The 6,146-nt window shown below is 36.6% G+C and overlaps 1 non-coding gene across 1 annotated transcript; it reads right to left on the reverse strand.

Moving 5' to 3' along the window:
• Positions 1-3,357: 3,357 nt before the first annotated feature.
• On the reverse strand, positions 3,358-3,463 carry LOC132305924 (small nucleolar RNA R71). Its single transcript, XR_009481746.1, has one exon. It is a non-coding gene; the product is annotated as a small nucleolar RNA R71 (small nucleolar RNA).
• Between the last annotated feature and the right edge of the window lie 2,683 nt (positions 3,464-6,146).

The following is a 6,146-nucleotide window of genomic DNA, read 5'->3' on the forward strand; positions in this document are numbered from 1 at the left end:
ACATACAAGATTGATGGATATAGGTTACAACATGCACCTAGAAGTTATACCAACACTTTTATACATGGTTCTTTACAACCTTTAGCAAAAATCACAAAGGTTTACAAAACATACATTTAAAAAAAAAAAAACTTCATTTAGAACTTTGCAAAAAGGCCTAGGCTGCATGTACAAAATACAACGTCAACTAAAGTCCCAATCTCGTCTAGTATGGTGGTGGGTTGTCATGTGCTACTTCTTTACCCGAAGCAGAAAAATGTAAAATAATGGGGTGTGGATAAGCTCCGTAGGAAGTGTCTAAGACACACTTCTTATAGTCCCGTGAATTCCACACAAAGAATGGATAATAAGGGACGGGGTCATACCACAAGAATACATAATCTTAATCACAATAACAAGTATGTTACAAATGACATCAAATCACAAATTCCTCAGATGTACCATGAAGTGCAATATCATACCTATGCCACTCCCCATTTTCGAAACAATTTTGTTTCAACAACCAAACTGTTAGTGTAATCCAACCTAAGGCACCTCTAAGGCATCACGAAAGGAAGCTTAGTTAACTATCCACAACCACAAGGCACCTCCAAGGCGTCCCATCCGGCCTAGTTAATGATGAACGCTGAATATTGCATATTCAAGCCCCTAAATACGCATATATTAAAACCTAAAGTGATACATCTATCCTATTTTATATTGATTTATGTTTATTCAATGTTTTTAGGTGTTTCGTCAAAGAAGTAGTTAAAACCGGGCTGTTATAATGAAAAAATTGATAATGAAGTTTACCGCGTCATTGCCGGTCATCGAAAGCAAGCCGAGAGTCAAACTGGTGAAGTTTGGAAGAAGTTAGAATCCAAATCTCAAGCCTAAGTCTTGAGGCTCGAGCCTTGCACCTTCAGGCTTGAGCCTGAACAAAGGATGCTCGAGCCTGACCATAGGGTACTCGAGCCTTGACCCTTAAGCCCGAGCACAAGGTGTCGGAATTTGAAGGAATTAATTTCCAAGCTCCCAGACCTCGTACCTCAACTTAAGGATCGAGCACCATCACTTTATGCTCAAGCCTTTAGTACCAAATGCTCGAGCATGGTACTTAGTGCTCGAGCCCATGAAGCTTGGATCTAGCAGTGTTAAAAGAGTTCAACCCCAAAAATATTCTAAGTGTTGAAGAAAAAGATGCTTCGGAAAATAGTTGAAGAAAATTGGCTAAGTGTCAATGTGAAGATCAAGCACCATTTATGGAAGCTCAAGCATCCATCCAGAGAGGCTCGAGCCTTGTTCCTTAAGGCTCGAGCACGAATCAAAAGGATCGAGCACTAACACTTCGGGCTCGAGCATGGCTGAAAACTCTAAACCCACTTTAGTATTTTGGCCATAACTTTTGACTCAAAACTTTAAATTGAGTAAAGTCAGTGGCTCTGGAAAAAAGAGTCGAAGCCTAATGTTTTTATCTCTGATATCTATCTCCAAAGTCGCACTCTAAATAGGTTAAAATTGCATTACAATGTCAGGACAAAGTTGCTGGCAGGTGATACTCGAGCCTGAACCCAGAGATGCTCGAGCCTGAACCTCAATGCTCGAGCCTGAACTCTAAAGCTCCAGCATGGACGTCTTGGAAGTCGTAAATACATACGGGAATTACCAAAATTATATTTCTTTGTTTCCTTATGGGCCCAGATTACCCTAAAAGACTTAAAAGCCTGTCCAACCCTATTAGAAGTTAATTTTTCTATAAAAGGAAGCACAAGGCCATCATATCAGAGGAATCTCTCTCATATTTCTCTCACGGCGGCTTTTAGGGTTTTGAAGAAGAAGATCCAAAAGGAGTTTTGGCGGTCCATGGCGATGAAGACCATAACAACACAGATGATATCTTGCGTCGTCATGAGTAGCTAATTCCTCTCTTAGGGCATTGATGTAGCCCAAATCCGAATACTATGGTTTGATTGTTCTATACTTTGGGAATTTAATATATTATGTATTTTGATTGCATGATTTTGGGCAATTGCTTAATTCAATTGGAATTTTAATTATTAAATAATTTTTGAATAATTAATACCTTGTCTTAGATTTAATTGTTCTTAAATTATTCTCAACCCATTCTTATTGGATGATATTTGGCGGTGCCCTGTCGGACATAAGAATGGAGATCATGCAATGGTATTCAAACGTTTTTCAATAATCAACTCTTTTATAGTCTATGCTTAGGAAAGATGAGTTATACTACAACATTAGTTAGAAGTAGATAGGTATATAATTCGTGCCAACCGAAGATAGGTTATAGTTAGCTAAGTTCAAATGAAACATCTTTCTTTAAGTCTGAATTAAATGAATGTTATTGAGTTTAATTCTATATGGTACATAAATATTGAAATCTCAAGGTTAAACAGTTGACCGTAGTAGGTGAAGTCAATAGCTAAGTATTTCTTCTCTTAATTTCAATCTTTTTATTCCATTTATTTTCTTTTATATTATTGAATTGCAACACAACACAACAAATCAAATCATTTTAAAAAAAATTAAAATAGTATTAATTGAAGACTCGATAAACCACCACATTCCTTGAGGTTCGACACCCTCAACATAGCCCTATCCTACAAGGATTCATTTTATTGCGAGTGGTTAATTTATTATTGACATACATCAATTGTTTGGCACCGTTTCCAAGGACTGTGTCACAGATTTGTTGAGTTCAAAATTAATTCTAGTTTAATTTATAGTTTTAGGACCTTCTGATATCTCACCTTATTTCTTTTTTCTTTTCAAGTGCAGGACTTTAGCAGCGAGGACGAAGACGCTTAAGGAATAGAAGTTTCGGTTTCAGGACCTTTTGTGAGTTTTGTTATTTTTCTTCACTTAAAATTTTTCTTTTTGTTCCTATTTGTTACCATTGAACTTAGCCTAAATTGTTAGAATTTCTTAAATTAGACATGGCTAATAATGGTGATAATCCCAATAGGGCACATGTGCCACAAGCACCTATTTCTCCACCACAACCACAATTGAGGGATCACTTCATTCCCACCTCATATACATCCCCTTGTTGCTTTCAATTTCCACAATCCGATGCGATCCACTTTGAGATCAAGCCTACTATGATCCAAATGCTTCCAACTTTCCATCGGTTTGCTACTGAAGATCCCTATAAGCACATAGATGAATTTCTAGAATTGTGTTCAACTACTAAGTTGTCTACTCTTTCTGATGATGCTTTTAGGATGAGACTCTTCCAATTTTCTCTGAAAGACAAAGCTAGAACTTAATTGCATTTCCTACCTCATAATTCCATAAGCACATAGGATAACTTGCAACAAGAGTTCTTAAAAAAATACTACATTATGAGTAAAACCACACAAATGAGAAAAGAAATCACGGCATTCTCCCAAATTCCAAGTGAACAACTTCATGATACTTGGGAGAGATATAATGATCTTCTGAGAAAGTGTCCACACCATGATATTCCTAAATGGCATTTGGTGCAAATCTTTTATGATGGATTACATGATCCACATAGAAACATGGTAGATACTTCTAGTAAAGGTGGTTTCCTTCATAAGAGCCCAAATGACGCTTGGGAACTGTTTGAGCCCTTCAGTGAAAATTCTATTCAACATGCTTCTCCCTCTAGGTCTAAGTCCACTTCTGGTAGGTTGAAAGTTTGTATGAAGCAAAAAAATTTAGAGAGCTTGCCACTCAAATGGAAGTGTTGAATCAAAAGTTTGACCAAGTTTTATCAACTGTCAGTACTATTAGTTCTTCTCAGCACTCCTCTTTGCCAAAAGAGGTGTGTTATGTCTGTGCTAATCCATCTCATTATGCTAATAATTGTCCTTTCTTGGGTCAATCTTTTGAAAATCCACAAGTGCAAACCAATGCTGCATTCTCCAGTTCGGGTTACAATCCAAATTCCAATACTTATAACCCTGGCTGGAGAAATCATTCTAATATATCATGGTAGAATCAAAGCCAAGGCAATATTGTTCCCTAATCTCAGGGACAATACCACAATTCATCCAATCCTTTGCTAAATAATTCTTTTAATCAATCTTCTATCTACTGTCCTCCTCAATTCAGGAACCAAGCTAATCCTGATTGTCCTCCTCTTAGGTACTCGTCTGAATTTGAAGAGAAAGTTTTGGCTGCAATTAATGATTTTAAGTCCACCACTCAATTGGTACATTCCCATTCCCAATCTATAGCCAAGATAGAGATTCAAGTTGGGCAAATAGTTAAAGTGTTGACTCAAAGGGATGAAGGCACAATGCCAAGTCAACCAATTGCAAATCCAGTCAGGCACACTTACATGATTGTTGGGACTAATCCTTTAAGTACTCGTCATGAGCAAGTTAATGCCTTCACTACTTTGAGGAGTGGAAATATTATTGATAATAAAGTTGAGGAAAAAGAGGTAGAAAAAGAGAGGCATAGGATTCCTATCAATCCTAATCTTCCAACTCCACATTCCGCAGATGTTCCCTCATATCCTAGTCCATCAAGCTCCAAAGGAGTTGAAGGTCAAGTCACTTCTTCATCTACTCCCAACCTTGAGATAACTTATAAACCAATAGCGCCGAACGTCTCAAGGGACCCTCTTACTTTGGTAAGCAAGGAGAGAAAATCTAAAACATGATGGATGTCTTCAAACAGGTAAAAGTCAATATTCCTCTCCTAGATGTTATTAATCAAATCCCTGCCTATGCTAAATTTCTGAAAGACTTGTACACCCAAAAGAGAAAATTAAAAAGCCAAGTCTCTAAAAAAATCTATCTCACTGAGCAAGTCAGTGCAATCATTCAGCATAGCACTCCTCCTAAGTTCAAAGATCCCGGTGCTTCTACCATATCTTGCATCATTAGAAACAATGTGATAGACAAAGCACTTCTTGATCTTGGAGCAAGTGTTAATCTTCTTCCTTACTTGGTGTATGAGCAATTAGGCTTGGGAGAGCTTAAACCCACATCAATAGTGTTGCAACTTGCTAATCGATCTATCAAGCAACCACGTGGGATCATTGAAGATGTTCTCATTAAAGTGGACAAGTTAATTTTTTGATTGACTTTCTTGCCTTGGATACAGAACATGTCCATGATCCCAATCGATGTACTCCTATGATCCTTAGTCATCCATTCTTAGCTACAGCGAATGCCAACATTAACTGTAGGACTAGGGCTATGGATATTTCTTTTGGGAACATGAAACTCAAATTAAACATCTTCAATGCTACTCCATATTCCTCAGAGAAAGATGAGTCATTCTTTATTGACGTCGTTAGTAAGGATTCATTCACCATCTTTCCAACAAAAGATCCTCCTCCTTTGATTTTGAATCTTTCTTGTCTTTCTTGTGAGTTTTCTCACAAACTTGAGCCTAAGCCACCACCGGACACGCTTGAGTATTCTTTCTTGGTTCTTGATGGAACCACATTAGTTCCTCCTGTTTCAAAATTCATAATCACCCATAGGACTGATTTTGAGATGAGGGAGGTAGTTGAGTTGTTGGATACAGGCTAAGGAGTGGCCTAACGTCGAGCTAGCGACGTTAAACTTAGCATGTTGTCGAGCTATCGACGTTAAACTTAGCACTTGTAGGTTTGTACTCTAGTTTGATTTGATTTATTTTCTTCTTCTTTTTATTCTTTTAGTTTTTTTTGGTTTTTAGTTTATTTTTGGATTTTTCTTTTATTTTTTCAACTAGGTTAGTTTACGTTTGTTTTTATAAAAAACAAAAAAAGAAAAAAGAATAGGTTAGTTTCTTTATGTATTTTTGTTTTATTTTTAGATTAAGTTAGTTTTGAAAAAACAAATGATAAAAAAAAATAAAAAATTTTGACTTGTACATAATGATATATATCTGTTTTACTCCATATACTTGATACTCTAATGTGTGTTGTGGTGTGTGATTATTTTGCCAAGTATAAAGGACTAAGTTTGGGAGTGAGGTGATGATTTCATTCCTCAGAGCTATCAATTCTTGATCCTTGCTGGTTCTACGTATTTGGTAATATCTTTCTAACTCTACATCTATTTTCATACATTGAGGACAATGTGCATCTTAAGTTTGGGGGTAAGGCAGTGCCTTTTAAAATTTTGTCGTTGATATATTGTGCACAAGAGGATACAATTTAACTATTTAAGCATGATTTT

Source organism: Cornus florida, unplaced genomic scaffold (assembly GCF_030987335.1).
Source record: "Cornus florida cultivar Cherokee Brave unplaced genomic scaffold, ASM3098733v1 CherokeeBrave_3.0.0_Hap2_Chr04, whole genome shotgun sequence".
NCBI lineage: Eukaryota > Viridiplantae > Streptophyta > Magnoliopsida > Cornales > Cornaceae > Cornus > Cornus florida.